At 47.8% G+C, this 17,193-nt stretch overlaps 1 protein-coding gene across 5 annotated transcripts in view; it reads right to left on the bottom strand.

Moving 5' to 3' along the window:
* The window catches only part of CPT1C (carnitine palmitoyltransferase 1C), a 52,064-nt gene extending 35,074 nt beyond the window's left edge, over positions 1-16,990 (bottom strand). For 2 of the 5 annotated variants that reach the window (XM_081837807.1, XM_081837812.1), the window contains exon 1: positions 11,818-11,973. The gene's annotated coding sequence lies outside the window, so the exon portion shown is untranslated. Of the gene's footprint in view, positions 1-11,008; positions 11,030-11,817; positions 11,974-12,029; positions 12,047-16,321; positions 16,376-16,661 lie in introns of those variants that run through there. The other 3 variants (XM_081837809.1, XM_081837811.1, XM_081837810.1) reach the window with 3 other exon arrangements.
* Between the last annotated feature and the right edge of the window lie 203 nt (positions 16,991-17,193).

Below are 17,193 nucleotides of genomic sequence, written 5' to 3'. Positions count from 1 at the left end.
CTTGCACTTTGACATGCTTTCAAACTGCTAGATTGGCAGGAGCAGGGACCGAGCAATGGGAGCTCACCTCATCGCGGGGATTCGAACCGCCGACCTTCTGATCGGCAAGTCCTAGGCTCTGTGGTTTAACCCACAGCACCCACAGCACCTCCCTACTCATCACAGCTCCATCCTTATTTCAGACATTGTGATATATCAGGATGTAGCGATGTTCAGCTGGTGATATATCATGAAGCTGAAAACCTGCTCCATCTGGTTGTCCACCGTGAGAACAGGGTGGTGGACTAGACATGAGCCACTTGATGAAGCAGGCTCTTTTTGTGTTCTTTTTTCCTACTGCAGAATGATAAGGAGAGATGATGTGCATCTCTGGAAAGACCAAAAAAATAAAAGGCTTCCAAAGCTCAGCAGGGCATTAGGAAAGTCTGATCAGATTGCTTTTGTAAGATAAGGACCACAGTCAGGATCCATAATCGCTTTCCCAGGAAAACAGGGCGTTAGCCCAGGTGTTCTGGCAAGATCCCGACTGGGCAAAAGTTGACAACTCTCTGATCTAGAAACCTCCCTCAAGTGTGCCTTGCACAATCTTGTTATTCTCGAGGCGTTTTGGCTGCATCACCACAAGCTAGGAGAAGCAACCTCAGAGCATGGCACCAGGTCCCACAAGGGAATGGGAAGGCAGGGCCTGCCCCATGGAAGCATCCCTCTCCAACCCCACTGGGACCAGAACCACAGTGTGCCCCTCGCTGTCCAAGAGAAAAGACTCCAGCATCGTCCGCCTGCTCAGGCCTAGGCATAGTCTAACAGGCAGGACCTATTGTCGTCTCTCCCTTTCCATCAGAACTTGTAGTGAAAGGGATGGGGTGTTACCAGACATGGTACTCTGGGACAAGCAGCCACTGGGACTCTTGAGAGATGTGCAGACCTCTACAGGGGAGCAGGACTGGACTGTCACCAGCTGGTGAGCAGAGAATCATAGGAATGAAGGAATCTCAGCTAAAGCATCCATGACAGATGACCATGTGACCTCTGCTTAAAGACCTCCCGAGGGAGACCGTTCCACTGTCAAACAGCTCTTGCTGTCAGAAAGCTCTTCCCGATGTTTGGTCAGAATCTTCTTCCTTGGAACCTGAAGCCAATGGGTTTGAGTCCTATCCTCCAGAGCAGGAGAAAACAAGTTGTCCATTTTCCCACGTGACAACCCTGTAGACCAGTGTTTCCCAACTGGAATCCATATGGCCCCCCTGGGGTGCCCCAAGATATTCCAAGGGGGGGCACAGGTGAAAATTACATAAATTGGGGGGGGGCACAGCACAAGGCTAAGGAGCCACAGAAGGAAGTGAGAAGAAAAGAAATGAATTTGTTTAAAAGAAAATTCTGATTGGCTGACGATCTGCTTGGCCAATCACAAGCAGGTAAGGGGGCGGCCCACCAGGGGGCAGCCTAGCGCTTTTTTTGCCACATGCATTTTCTTGGAGCAGTCCTGGTTTGTTTCCAGCAGGAGGGGGCGATCTCTGAGGCTCCCGTTTTGACCACTGCTTGTAACTGCCGCCAGTGCTGGCCTAGCGCCTAGCAGATTGGGGCCTTCAGATGTTGACTAAGGGTGCAGGGCCCATCAGCAGCGTCAGCCTGGTTCTGCAAAACATGGGGCGAAATCCACCCCAGCGCCTAGTCCAGCAGGGTCGTCTGGTGCTTCTGACTTGCATCTAGTAAATAACTAAGCGTCTACTCAGAAGAAAGCCGCACTGAGTTCAGTGGGCCTTACTCCCAGGTAAAGGTGTGTGGGGTTATAGTGTTTTATCTAGGCAGCTGGGGCTCCTCCAGATGACAAGCTCTTTTTGCACCAGGTCAGTGAGGACCACTTGCTTTTTAAAATTTTCCCATATATACAGAACTCCCTGTGCGCCTTTTGCAGACCCTCCAAGTGTCCCGATTTTCCAGGGACAGTCTCGGATTTACAGATGTCGTCCCAGTTTCTGATTTGATCCTGGAATGTCCCGCTTTTCCTTAGGACGTCCCAATTTTCATCAGAGAAATGTTATCTGACCGCTGAGCCATCTGAAGGCAACCCTGTATAGGGAAGGGTTTTTTTCTTTAATGTTTAATGTTTTATTTTGTTTTTATATATGTTGGAAGCCACCCAGAGTGGCTGGGGCAAACCAGTCAGATGGGTGGGGTATAAATAATAAAATTATTATTATGGAATAGGACATCCCTATTTCCTTTGGAGGGTATGTTTTTGAACTGTTATCTGTAGGTTTCTTCCTCCGTGTCAAATAACTGGGGTCAGAAAAAGTGTTGTTTACTTTTTATAATACATGGAAGTTGGATCTCCCTCGGAAGGTTGTTGACTCTCCATCCTTGGAGGTTTCTAGGCAGAGGTTGGATGGTCATGTGTCATGGATGCTTTAGCTGAGTTTCCTACGTTACAGGGGGCTGCACTATAAAGATTTACCCTATGAGTCCCTTCCAGCTCTTTTCTGCTTTAACAATATTTCATTACGTTCCTATCGTTTTAAGTAACTGTATTTTTATAAATTATAAAAATTATAAATAAAACATGTTCTACTTACAAACAAAACATTTAAATAGCTACCTTTCTACCAGTAGGATAGGGTGGGGTGGGGCACAGGAAGAAAACAAGGTCAGAAGGGGGCCACGGTTGGGAAAAGGTTGGGAAACACTGCCCAGCTCCTTCAACCGTTCCTCATAAGGCTTGCTTTCCAGACCCTTGATCATCTTGGTCTCCTGTTTTGTGCTGCTTCACCAGCATGTTCCCTGCAGGATCTCCCACCCCAGTTTAGTACAGTTGGTACCTCGGGTTAAGTACTTACCATATTTTCTCTCTATAAGACGCACCAGACCACAAGACGCACCTAGTTTTTGAAGGAGGAAAACAAGAAAAAAAATATTCTGAATCTCAGAAGCCAGAACAACAAGAGGGATCACTGTACAGTGAAAGCAGCAATCCCTCTTGCTGTTCTGGCTTCTGGGATAGCTGCGCAGCCTGCATTCGCTCCGTAAGACGCACACACATTTCCCCTTACTTTATAGGAAGGGAAAAGTGAGTCTTATAGAGCAAAAAACACGGTAATTCGTTCCCGAGGTCCATTCTTAACCTGAAACTGTTCTTAACCTGAAGCACCACTTTAGCTAATGGGGCTTCCTGCTGCCGCCACACCGCCGGAGCCCGATTTCTGTTCTTATCCTGAAGCAAAGTTCTTAACCTGAAGCACTATTTCTGGGTTAGCGGAGTGCGTAACCTGAAGCGTATGTAACCTGAAGCGTAAGTAACCCGAGGTACCACTGTAGATCGAGGCTGGTGAAACTGGTTCGACTCACTGCTGAGCTGGAGATATCCGGAGTGGCCACGGACACACTCCTCTTTCTCTGCCTCAGTTTCCCATCTGTGTGGGAACGGTAATATAATCGACTTCGCACGGTCGCTGTCCAGAGCAACAAGTGCTATTATATAACAAGCCTGCCTTTTCCTAGGCCCCCATCCCCAAACACAATGATGTGACCTTGCATAAAATCCTATGTTCTCTACTCTAGAAGTAGCTGCTGCTAAGCATTTGGTAGGAAAACCACAGGGTGTTAATTGGTTAACGTCTGTTGCACACTGCCTGCCAGGGACCGGATGCAGCTGGGCATGAATATAAAGGAAGAAACTGGGGTTTCCCTCCCCCCTTCTAGCGTAAGCAAATATTGTTGCCTTGGGCACCGGCTGCGACTACAGCAGATTTTAAAATAGTTAATGTTTGCTGCGTGGTAGTAGGGTGCATGCAAACTATGAGCCAGCATGGGAGTCTAGGGTGTTAGAGATGGAGGGCCGTTTCAGAAGAAGGGCAGGATCTAAACTCCAACAACAACACAGACAGACAGACAGACACCTTTTAATTCAGGTAAACTGCCCCCTTTTCCAACTCCAAGCCAGATACCTTAGGTTAGGAATTTGTTCCTTTCACAGGGTTAGACTGCAAATATATGTCAGGGACAGGTTGGATGAAGAGGTCTGGCGGAAGCCTGCCCATAGCTGTCAACGTTTCCCTTTTTTAAAGGGAATTTCCCTTATTCCGAACAGGATTCCTCGCAAGAAAAGGGAAAAGTTGACAGCTATGAGCCTGCCGCCCAGGGAGGGCTCCGAAGATGACACCTTAGAGCCCAGGGCCTGGTGGTGGGACACAGAGGAGCCATCAGCAGAAGGGAGGAGCTGGGAGCAAATAGAAACAGGAGACTTGAGCGATTCAGGGGGCGCAGGAGAAGGAGGGTCCTCCAGGACAGGATTAGAAGCTGCGAATCACAGTGTGAGCGCAGACAGTCCCTGTTATGTATTCAGTGGTCTGCGTTTGCCTGAGCTTGAGTCTGGCCTATGGATTCTGAGCTCCTGTATTCTGATTCGATACATGCTATCCAATCACAGAACATTTCAGGATTTGGGCCTCGGCCATTGGCCCTTGGGCTCTTGAGTCGTGATTCGCAGTTTGGAAGTTTAGACAGCCAATCACGTTGGGAGTGAGAGTGGCCCAGGCTTTCAGAAATGTATCTAAGCAGTTGCTTTGCCTCTTTTCCCAGTTATGTATGGTGGTACCTCAGGTTACATACGCTTCAGGTTACAGACTTTGCTAACCCAGAAATAGTACCTCAGGTTAAGAACTTTGATTCAGGATAAGAACAGAAATCATGCTCCAGCAGCGTGGCGGCAGCAGGAGGCCCCATTAGCTAAAGTGGTACTTCAGGTTAAGAACAGTTTCAGGTTAAGAACGGACCTCCGGAACGAATTAAGTACTTAACCCGAGGTATCACTGTAGTTCAATAAAGGTTCTTGCTGTTATCACTGTGTCTTGCCTCCTGGGAACCCACCTATACTTCAGTCCCAGTCCTCCTTATTTTCCTCCCCCTGACTCCCCATTGCAGAATGGCCCGGTCTTGCACAACACGCCTGACATGCCCAGAAGAGACTTTTTCTGCTTGGGAGGATCCAGAGAGAGAGGCTAGAGGGGAAAGGTCATGCCCAGAGCTTAGTTTCAGCAACACCTTTGTTGAGTCAAGGCTAATAAGGAACATTGCTGCATTGTTGTTTCTCTGCTAATAAAAAGCTAATTGCATTCCACCTTCCATGTGTGTGCCTGCCCAGTGGTTGACCTGGCTCCTTGACAGCTCCTTGACACCTTAGTTAATGGCACTTGAGTCCCATTGTTCTCAGTGGAGAAGCAAGTCTGCAATCCTAACCCCACTTGCCTGGGAGTAAATTGCATTGAGTTTAACAACACTTAATTCCAAGTGGACATGGGTAGGCTTGAACTGTAAATCATTACTAAGTGATCCCATTAACTCCTATGGGACCTATGCGCAACTAAGGTTGTGATCCTTTAGGCACTCTTGCCTGGATTAAGCCTCATTGATTTCGATGGGAGTTTAAATCTAAATTTACCATAATCTAAACCTAAATTTAATCTAAATCTAAAATAGAAGTGCCTGGAATTGTGCTGTTAGTCTAGGCCCAACCCACAGAATTTGGCAATGCTGTGATATCTTGTCATGATCTAGATTAACCCTTGAAACCTCTGAGAGAGCTGGGAGGTTAATGTTAAGCGAGATGGGAGTTGTGATGTGATAATTAATTTGGAGAGGGAAGAATCCCTGGTTTCCTTAGAGAGAAGGTGGGGAAATGCAAAGATTCTTGTTAGAATAAGAAGGATGTGAGCACAGGACTTCTGAGCTAGAGCAAGAACGCAGGGAAGAAAAGAATATGAGCATTTTCCGAGGCAAGAATGGCGGTAGCTAATCTGTTCCTCGGGAAGCAGTGGACTGGAGCACAGAATCATTTGGATATAGGGAAGGTGGAAATGCAGCTCAGGATCATGCACACACCCCCCACTCAGAATCATACAATTGCAGAGTTGGAAGGGACCCCGAGGGTCATCTAGTCCAACCCCCTGCAATGCAGGAATTTTTTTGCCCAACGTGGGGCTCAAACCCACAACCCTGAGATTAAGAGTCTCGTGCTCTACCGACTAAACATTCAGATGTCATTCTAAGGCAGCAATCCTAACCCTACTTCGCTGGGAGTAAGTCCCATTGAATTCAATGAGACTTGCTTCTGTGGGAAAGAGCTAGGACCGTGGCATAAATTGGGAATAGAGGCACCCAGACAGGAAGCACCTCGCAGTTGCAGGTTTCTCTGGTTTTAAAACATAGGAAGCTGTCTTATACTGTACTAAGTCAGATCACTGGTCCATCTTTCTCAGCGTTGTCTAGACCAGTGTTTCCCAACCTTGGGCCTCCAGCTGTTTTTGAACTACAATTCCCATCATCCCTGACCACTGGTCTTGCTAGCTAGGGATGATGGGAGTTGTAGGCCAAAAACATCTGGAGGCCCAAGGTTGGGAAACACTGGTCTAGACTGAATGGCTTCACCAGGGATGCAGGCAGGAGCCATGCTCAGCCCAGGATAGAGTTGCTGGGAGTTGAACCTGCAACCTTCTAAATGCAAGGCAACTGCTCTGCCGCTGAGCTATATGGCCCTGCCCTGCTGACAAATCCATCTCCCATGCAAATCTTGCTTCTCCATTGAGGACCTTCTCCCTTCAACATCTGGATTTCGAGGGTGTTCAGCACTCTGATTCACAACAGGGCTCATGCGCAAACACCTATCTGCCCTGTGGCAAATCCACCCTGAGTATCGCACTCTCAAACTCTATGATCCTCTCCTCCGTTCAAAGTCCACCGAGCTCAGCAGCTACCTCACAAAGACAAAGAACGTCATTCCCCAAACAGAAACTAACCACCATCCAAAAGTGGGTGCTCTTTTTTGCATTAAGAGAGACTTAAAATAAAGGTTTGCAGAAGCTTTGCTTGTGCAGGACCCTTTTCATATGCAGAGTCAGGTCTGTTAACATGCTACTAGGTGCAGAACGTACTTTGAAATTACTGTATTTTTCTGTGTACAGTGGTACCTCGGGTTAAGTACTTAATTCGTTCCGGAGGTCCGTTCTTAACCTGAAGCACCACTTTAGCTAATGGGGCCTCCTGCTGCTGCTGTGCCGCCAGAGCACGATTTCTGTTCTCATCCTGAAGCAAAGTTCTTAACCTGAGGTAATATTTCTGGGTTAGCGGCATCTGTAACCTGAAGCGTCTGTAACCTGAAGCACCACTGTATAACACGCCCCCATGTATAAGATGCCTCCTATTTTGGGACACTCCAGATTAAGAAAATGGGGGGAGACTGCCCATATTTTTTTGAGCTTTTTTTAGGGGGGTTGCCAAAAATTCCTCACCCACATGACCTGCGCTACCACTCACACGCGTCGTAATAGCTGCTTATCATCAGTCCTTTTGCCGGCAGATGCTGCCAATTGCCTGCCCAATTGATGCAGAAACAGCCAATCAACACCAGCCCTTGCCACGACCACTAATAACATGTCCAATGACCGCTGACAATCTCCAACTCGTGGCAGCAGCCAATCACATGTTCCGTGTATAAGATGACCCCCAATTTTTTACCTTATTGTTTAATTAAAAAAAAACCTCTCCTATACATGGAAAAGTATGGTAATGCTTAAGCTTCAAGGCTCCGTAATCCCAAAAGGGCCCCAGAAGCAAATACAGTCCATATTGCTTTAAAAAGCGCATCATGAACGTATATATAAATTTTCCTACTTTTCACCTCCCCAAAGCTCAGAAACTAAGAGGCATAGGAAATTTTAATTCACACTAGTGACTTTGATGTGTGAAATAATCCAATCCAGTGGTTTTAACCAAAATCTGAGATGTGGTAGTTAATTTTTTAAAAATATATGAAAAATGTGGCAATCTGTTGTGGAATAACCCCATGGAAGAAGATAACAGTGGTTATTCAGACCACGTTGCTGGTTGTGAAGGAGTCTCCATAACAGTCCAAGCTTCAGGCCCCCCAACATGTAGGTCTGCAGGCTACCTGTACATATGTAACACCAGGCTTCTACAAATGCCATTTTTTTCTCCCCTATATGGAGATAATTTCAGCACAGAAGAACTGTTTCCCACAAGACACAAACAAATCTATTTATGCACAGCAAGACTTCATAATAAAGCCATTGCTACCCAGTAATAGGAAGAACAATTACTGGTAATTACTGGCCAGGCATGCCCCCTTGGCAAAGTATAGTTATGGGTGACAGAATCAGGGCAGTCACTGCCAGAGGGCAATTTCTTCAGGCAGCGACGGCCAAAGGGAATATAGCAAATTGTATAGATACTTAAGAAACTGCATGTGGGTTAGAGGCAGTGGCCAGCTAACAAGTTTTCAGTCGAATGAGAAATCTGATAAATTGCACATTTCAGAGTTATCCATTTCCTTGCATCCCTATTTGTTTAAAAAAGCACGTTGTTGCGCCTGCAACCCAAATACTCGCTCTGTTGATTGTACATCTTTTGCAACCAGGTCAGTGGATTTTTTAAAAAACAGTAACTCCTCCTCCAGGCGTGGAGGGCAATTTCCACAGGGACTGCAACGCACATGGATGGGAAACTTAACCCTCCCCTCCCCAGCTGTGATCCCCCCCAAAAATAAATTCTGCCCCCCAACACCTGTGCTGCAATGGCACCAATGAAGGCTTTATAATAATAATAATTTATTATTTATACCCCACCCATCTGGCTGAGTTTCCCCAGCCACTCTGGGCGGCTCCCAATTGAGTGTTAAAAACAATACAGTGGTACCTCGGGTTACATACGCTTCAGGTTACAGACTCCGCTAACTCAGAAATAGTGCTTCAGGTTAAGAACTTTGCTTCAGGATGAGAACAGAAATTGTGCAGCGCCAGCGCAGCAGCAGCGGGAGGCCCCATTAGCTAAAGTGGTGCTTCAGGTTAAGAACAGTTTCAGGTTAAGAACAGAACTCTAGAACGAATTAAATTCTTAACCCGAGGTACCACTGCATTATTATTATTATTATTATTATTAATTTTTATTGAATATGTTCTTTTGCAACATTGCATTTTAAAGAATTCTGGTGTGACTAAGAGCCACACAATTAATACAGCATGCAGTTAGGCCCTGAGTTTTCTTGGTCCCTCCAGTCCTCCGTCTCTCCAGTCAGCACTTGCTTGGAGCTTTGTTCCATCAGCACAACCCGACTTGTTTGGCCTGTCCACAGAAGACGGAAGTTGCGTGTTTTGTAGGGGGTGCTGTCCACAGACAGCTAGTGCTGATCAGTCCCAAGCACCGTGTGCCAATGCATCATACTGAATTACTGTATTTTTTGCTCTATAAGACTCACTTTTTCCCTCCTAAAAAGTAAGGGGAAATGTGTGTGCATCTTATGGAGCGAATGCAGGCTGCACAGCTATCCCAGAAGCCAGAACAACAAGAGGGATTGCTGCTTTCACTGCGCAGCGATCCCTCTTGCTGTTCTGGCTTCTGAGATTCAGAATATATTTTTTCTTGTTTTCCTCCTCCAAAAACTAGGTGCGTCTTGTGGTCTGGTGCGTCTTATAGAGCGAAAAATACAGTAGCTAGCTTGGGGAGGGAGAGATGGTGGCAAGGGCTTTATCTCAGCAGTTGCCTCTAAATGGGTTTTATTGCATTGCAGCAAATCACCTCAAATGCAATTTGGCAAGCAAAGAAAAACCATATAAACAAAATTGCTCCGTACTAACAGATTTCCCAATTGTTCTTTGTGTTTTGAAGAGAGCAAAGAAGCCAGCTTGTTTCTGTTTTCCCCAGTGGGGGGGGGGGGAGAGAAGGTAACTGCATCTTTCCCAATCCCAAGGGGCCCTTTTCTTGGGTTAAAGCAGCTGCAAATTCAGGAAGAGTTGCTCGGTCAAAGAGAAACACAGAGGCTGTCAACACTTTCCCTAAAAGCTGTAGATCAATGAATCAAAACATCACACCGGCTGCGAGGATCCAGGTTGAGTTACAGCCGCCACACTCGTTCTCCTGATTTTAGCAGTTTGCTTCCGTCTAACACAGAGCTAGCTCACTCCTTTCCCCTGCAGGGTCAAGCCTCAAAATATGCAATGCTGAAACAAGATGTTATAGCAAGGGAGGAGCATAGCTATATAGGTGAAATGTCAAGCCACAACAGGAACGTGTTACTTGTGCTTGCCGTTTTGCCTGGGGGCCCAGACTATCTCATCACCTAGGTAGAAGAAGAGTTTCAAAGGACCCCAGGAACCCAACCTACCTAACCCAACCTGTTGGTCCACTGAGCAGCGCAGTATATATAATCTGCAACCCCATAAAGTAACTTAAACCTGTAATTTCAAATGCAATCTGGGAATAGCTGTCTTCTTAGTAAGCACCAGCAAAACAACCCAATTTCTGCAAACTTAATTACTTGCGTCAAGTTTGCAATAACAGCAGCTACAAATTGAGGCTCATTTGCTTATTCTACCCTGAATTCTTGCAAAACTGCCCATTTTTGTGAACATTTTCTGCTGTTTGCCTGGGGGGGGGGATGCTCCCAGCGCTAGGGCTGCCTTATTTTGAAGAGCAAAAAAGAGGACACGTTTGCCGACTTCTGCTTTTAACTACGGATCGCTACAACGACTCTACCCATGAAAAAGAGGACGTGTCCTGGAAAAAGAGGACATATGGCAACCCAACATAGGCACTAGACCGAATGGATGCTAGTTTCCCCTTGCAAAGAGAAGGTGTGGGGCTTCCCTTCAGATGTGGGACCATAGCAAACGGTAGAAGCTTAATGCTCCCTCCCACCCTCCACAAAGACACCCCCCAAGATCCTGATCCACGCTGGACATTTTGAAAGGACACTACTGCACTCAAGGGCAAACAGTGTAGTTAATGTAATGAGTGGTTTTACTGTACTCTAATTCTTTGGGAAGGAAATCACGCTTCATAGTTAGAGCAAGTCATTATGTCTGATGCTGTACTGTTTTTAATATTCAGTTGGAAGCCGCCCAGAGTGGCTGGGGAAACCCAGCCAGATGGGCGCAGTATAAATAATAAATTATTATTATTATTATTATTATTATTATTATTATTAATTAGGCTGGGGGCTAACCTGAGGCTCTTGTGTGCTCCAGCCTTCTCCACTGCTATGGAACAGTAACGTTGCCAAATGTCGTTCAGTTTTTCTCTTGTGAGTCCCACCCTGTGAGACAGACACTCTGGAATGAGTTTAAATCAGGAAGTGCGCTTCCTTTGAGGTATCCACCAATCAGCCTCCCACTCACAAATGAACAAACAAACAAACAGACACAAGCACACTTTCCAAGAGAAAGCATGGTAGGGCGGAAACCCAAGGCAGTGACAGGGAAGAGACAAACTGGGGTACAGGTTCTGAACAGTGGGACCTGGGAATTCTGGCAATCGGCTCTTTGCTAGACTCTACAACCCCACCCAAAGTGTTGGCAAGACACCACTTTTCCCCATATCCACGCAAACCAAACCACCAACGGCACACACAACCCTGTTTTCCACCAAAACATGGAGCATATTAAAACATATTTTTACGGAACCTAGAAGACTTCAGTCCCTCCCAAATATTGCTGGGCTGCAACTTCCATCATGTCCAGCCCAGCGAATGGTCAGGAACAATGGAAGCTTTACAGAATCCACCTCCTAGTCTGTTTCCACCATGCCAGAAAATCCAGCCCTCTCCTCCACTAGATCTGGAATCGCAGCCCTGTTTGCCCCAGTCTTCACACCCTCCATCCCTCTCGTTCCTTCTCCCATACAACTGAGTTGTGGAAGAACCGCCAAGGAAATTCCACTGTATCTTCTGAGGCTGCCCTAAATCCTCTCTCCACACAACCACCCATTCCCTGATCCAATTTCCTGCGTGTTCTTTGCTCCAGGACCCAATACTACCTGCGTACAGCGCTGGATCGCCTCAGCACAGATGCAATCTGCTCCTTGCAGCCTCCTCTAAGAAATGTGCTGGCTGACTCTTCTGCTCAAACTCCCTCCCACTTCAAAACTGGTTGTACTGGTTTGTAATCAGCCTGGCAAAATAGCGAAGACTTCCCAATTCTTGCCATGGGAGCCTACAGGGAACTAAATAATAAGAGCCAAATGTTTACCTCTTGGAACATCCCTCCAAAAGAGGTTCAATGGGCACCTTCTGTACCAGCTTTTAAAAGCATGCTGAAAACATTTCTGCTCTACATTCCATACGTACCCGGGCAATTAATGGTCTACTGGTGTTTGCTTTGAATTCTTCTGTTCTTAATTGGTTTTAAATATGATGTTACTGTATGGCTTGTTTAAAACTCCTGTGGCATATGTCTATGATATGGGGATATATAATTATTTGTATAAATATATGCCAATGCATCCCAAAAGGCCAGCTCTGAGGGATGACTATTTGGGGCACAGTTTTACAGTGGTTCCCCTCCAGTGTGGTGTAGTGGTTAAGAGCAGTGGACTCGTAATCTGGTGAACCGGGTTCACTTCCCCGCTCCTCCACATGCAGCTGCTGGGTGACCTTGGGCTGGTCACACTTCTCTGAAGTCTCTCAGCCTCACTCACCTCACAGAGTGTTTGTTGTGGGGGAGGAAGGGAAAGGAGAATGTTAGCTGCTTTGAGACTCCTTAGGGTAGTGATAAAGCAGGATATCAAATCCAAACTCTTCTTCTTCTTCTCCAACCTGAGAATAACACTGGGGACTTGGGTTTTGGCCTCATGATCCTTGTGCTAAAGTGTTCTACAGGGTGCTATCTTATGACCACGAGAGTCATCTAGTCCAATCCCTGCAACACAGGAATCTCAACACGTGGTCTCCCATCCAATTTGAAACCATACCAGACCCTGCTTAGCTTTTCAAATGTACTAACAGTTTGGTAGTTTGTTTGTTGTTTTTTAAAAGAGAAGAAGGCATTTTAAGTTCAGCTTTCCTGATTATCTTTCAACTCACTGTATGCAGCATTGCTTGTGTATCCCTCCTGTACCTATTTGTAAAGGGACCCCTGACCATTAGGTCCAGTCATGACCGACTCTGGGGTTGCGGCGCTCATCTCACTTTATTGGCCAAGGGAGCTTCCGGGTCATGTGGCCAGCATGACTAAGCCACTTCTGGCGAACCAGAGCAGCGCACAGAAACACCGTTTACCTTCCCGCCGTAGCGGTACCTATTTATCTACTTGACGTGCTTTCAAACTGCTAGGTTGGCAGGAGGAGGGACCGAGCAACGGGAGGCATTATCTTAGGTCAAGAACAGGTCCCAGACAGGCAGAAGCACTCGAATAAGATGCACAGCAGGGCCAGTGAGAAATGTGACCTAGAGAGAGGGAGGCACAGGGAGTCCTGCTAGCCAGAGAGGTCTGAGGTTCCTCGCCCCTCCTTTAGGCAGAGATGCAGGAAGCAGCAGGCCTCCTCTAATGCCATCACAGAAAAAAGAAGCACTGCCTGCTTTCTAACCACCAACACTTCTCAAGTAGATTTGCTTCATTCCTGAATGACATCCATCCATCCAAGAGAGTCTTATCTTTTTACAGTGAACAATTAAACTGGAATGCTAGCTTCTCAAGAACACCAACGCAAAGGACTTTATCCATTAATTATATGGATATAGTTTAGCCTAGGTCTTCTGTCCCCACTGAGCCTTCCAGGAAGCAAATATCTCTCTTTTTAATCTATTGCCTGAAGCAGAATTAGAAAATAGCCTGAAAAGTAACTTTATTTTAATAACTCTCTGGGTTGCATGATTTCTGAGGCCCATTTCAGATTGCTATCTAGGTGGCACCTAGGATATGTACAGTGGTGCCTCGCAAGACGAAATTAATTCGTTCCGCAAGTTTTTTCTTCTTGCGAGTTTTTCGTCTTGCGAAGCACGGTTTCCCATAGGAATGCATTGAAAATCAATTAATGCGTTCCTATGGAGACCGCTTGCCAGGCTGGCGGTGCGGAGAAGGGCTTTTCTCCCCACGCAAGCCTTCAGGACAGGTACGGGAACAGAGGGGAAGGCGCGCAGCGCTTCTCCTCTGTTCCCGGGGCTTGCGGTGGGAGGAGGGTTTTTCCTCCCCACGCCAACATTCAGAACAGCATTCTGAAAGTTGGCGGTGGGAAGGAAAACCCTCCTCCCACCGCAAGTCTTCAGGACAGCCATCCGAAGGCTGGCGGCGGGAGGAGGTCTCTCCGCCCCACCGCCAGCCTTCGGAGCAGCCTTCCGAAGGCTGCCGGTGGGGCGGAGAGACCTCCTCCCGCCGCCAGCCTTCGGAGCAGCCTTCCGAAGGCTGCCGGTGGGGTGGAGAGACCTCCTCCCGCCGCTAGCCTTCGGAGCAGCCTTCCGAAGGCTGCTGGTGGGGCGGAGAGACCTCCTCCCGCCGCCAGCCTTCAGAGCAGCCTTCCGAAGGCTGGCGGTGGGAGGAGGTCTCTCCGCCCCACCGCCAGCCTTCGGAGGAGGTCCGAGGACAGTGGGGAAGTCGCGCTGCGCTTCCCCGCTGTCCCGGAGATTTCCCTATGGGCTTTTGTCTTGCGAAGCAAGCCCATAGGGAAATTCGTTTTGCGAAGCGCCTCCAAAACGGAAAACCTTTTCGTCTAGCGGGTTTTTCGTCTTGCGAGGCGTTCGTCTTGCGGGGCACCACTGTATTCCTTTTGACCTACTTGATCCAGTAGACTCCACACACACACACACACACACACACCTACATGCCTGATATTCTGGGTTCTATTGAGTGACAGCTGTCCACCAAAACTGGCATGGCTAGTGCTGTTGTTTAGGCATCAAGCCATTGCTCAATCTTTCTCTATCTCATATGCATGAGGTGCACATTTGCTGGTTTCCTTACTTAAGACTTTCTACTTACAGGTTTAGGGGAAAGGTGTGAAGTGATAAAGATGTACAAGTGTATGGCAGTCAGCCACAAAAATGTGCTTTCTGTGGTATCAGGAAGTGCCTTTTAAAGTTAGGTATTGAAGGAGGAGAGGACAGGTTACGATACCCTAAAACCTGTGTAAGTCACACACCCATACACACACACACCCCGCAGGCCTCAAAACTGTCCAAAATTCCATGGAAATGTCTCACTCAGTTAAACAAGACTTTGCTTAACACAAGCAAGCACCAAACATAGAAGGCAGGCAGACCAGTTTACCATAATTAAGAACAAAAAGTCAACCAGTGGAAAAGTAATGTTGGGAGGCTGATTTTAATCATGAAAATGACCTGTGGGAAAATGATTAAGCATCAGCCTTCTGGTTTAAATTTGCAGGCTCTTGAGGCAGATCTTCATTTTTCTCTTATTAAAAGAAAAGTTTGGCCCTTTAATTTCTTCCAAGTGGTGGGACAAGGAAACATTTGCAAACTTTAAAAAGAGGGGGCGGGGTCTTTTCCCCCTGCCTCCCCTGTAGCCCAACAGCATTGCCACAAATAACTAGCAGAGGAGGAATATAAAATCAGGTAAGCTAGTATACATATTTGTCAGCTAGTAATTTTTATGGAGTTATATGTGAGGCTGCATGATCTGACATGGAATAAAAGAGTGTGATCCTTTGAAGATACTTTGGCCTCCCGAAATTGCTTTTCCACCCACGAAAGAAAGCATGTTTGCTAAAATTAAAATGATTACAACATTGGAGGAGGGGTGTGTGTACGAGAGAAGCCAAGTGAGGAAGAGAAAAAAAGACATCCACCCCCCACACAAAAAAAGTATTTACTGGCCTTCCCGTTATTTTTGACAGAGGAAAAGATTGGCTAACATAAGTTTCTCAGAGGTCTCACTTCCAGGCACTGCTCATCCCCAGACCTACTTAAGAGATTGTTGTTGTTGTTGTTGTTGTTGTTGTTGTTGTTATTTGTTCTCTGCCCTATACTTGTAGGTCTTAGGGCGGTTACAGCATAAAATCACAATACGAAAAACACAGATGGCTGCTTCATGTGACCTCAGAGGATTCAGGGCCACTGACCTCCTTACCTTCTAGAAAGTAGAACATGACAGACGCCGTTTCTCATCTGGTGGAACGACTTGGGAGTGTGTGTGTACAAAGTGGCATAAGAAAAATCCTATTTGCCATTTAGGTTTTGGAAGCAAGCAATTATCTCTGCCCCCGCCATCTCATTACAGTAGCAAGCCAAGCAAAAGCAGCAGAGGCATAAATTGATGCCTGCTGGAGGGGACGGCTACTCGCCTGCTTGCCATTTCCTCCCCAAAGTCCCCCCCTCCCCACCCCACCCCCTCCAATCTCTGTGTGCCAGCAGATCATTGATCAAACCCCAGCCTTGGTATCTGCACAGGCTTGTCTATAAATAGTACCCTATGTAGTGGATGCCCTCAGGAAGCGGCGTCCAGCTGTACACAGACGGGCGTCCATAAACCTTGATATCCCACAAGACCGCCCCCCCCCCTGAGACCACCTTCCTTCAGCTATTACATACCTGTTCCACCAGCAAGTCTCATTGGGCTCCTCCGGAGGGGTCAGGCTACCAACTCTGGGGAAATTAAAAACAACAACAAACCGCACCTCAGGTTAGATTGGCACCCTGGGTCTTTGGTTCTTTCAGAAGAAGGCACCCCCAGCCCACACAGCTACTCCCACTAGGCTCCGCTGCTCCCTCAGGGAACCCATAACTCACCACCACTAACCCATAAACTCCCCCCCCCGTCCCAGTGCCTTCTCCCCCCCCCCCAGTTACTACGGACCCGGGTTAGTCTCGCCTCCCCAGCAGCCCCCAGAAAGCACCTACTAGGCCCGGGGTGGGGGAAGGGAGGGCTCACCTTGCGACCTCTCTGGGGTGACCCCCCGGCCAAGAGCAACCGGGCCCAATTCCGGGGCTGAGCCATGCGCCGAAGCTCAGGGCTGGGGAGCAGGACCCCCCTGGCGACGGGCAGCCTTTCGGGGGTCCCCAGCGGCACCCCAGCTGCTCCTCCTCCTCCTCCTCTCCATCCTCTCCGTTCTCTCCTCCTTCCCGGGCCGTTCCTTCCTCGCTCCTCCGGGTCCTTGCCCCTGGCGGCCCCCTGCTCCTTTACCCACTAGTCCGCCTGTCCTCTCCCGCCTGCCCGCCGGCCTCCAGCATCTCCCCTCCTCGTCGCCGCCCAGCTGGCCATGCCGGCTCCGGCCGTGCAAGGATTTTCCCGAAATGCCCCGCGCCGCTTTATTGATGCTGATGCTGCTGGAGGTGGTCGGGGCTTCCGGAGCCCCCGCCTTGAAATCTTTGGTTCCGGAGGCGCCACCGCTGACCCCCCTTTTTTTTGGAGCCGGAAGGTGGGGGGGGGAGAGGTTTCCCCAACCCCAGATTTCCAGTCGTCT

The sequence above is a fragment of the Podarcis erhardii genome (assembly GCF_964252035.2).
Source record: "Podarcis erhardii genome assembly, chromosome: 13".
Lineage (NCBI taxonomy): Eukaryota > Metazoa > Chordata > Lepidosauria > Squamata > Lacertidae > Podarcis > Podarcis erhardii.
This window is presented reverse-complemented; position numbering and strand designations above follow the sequence as displayed.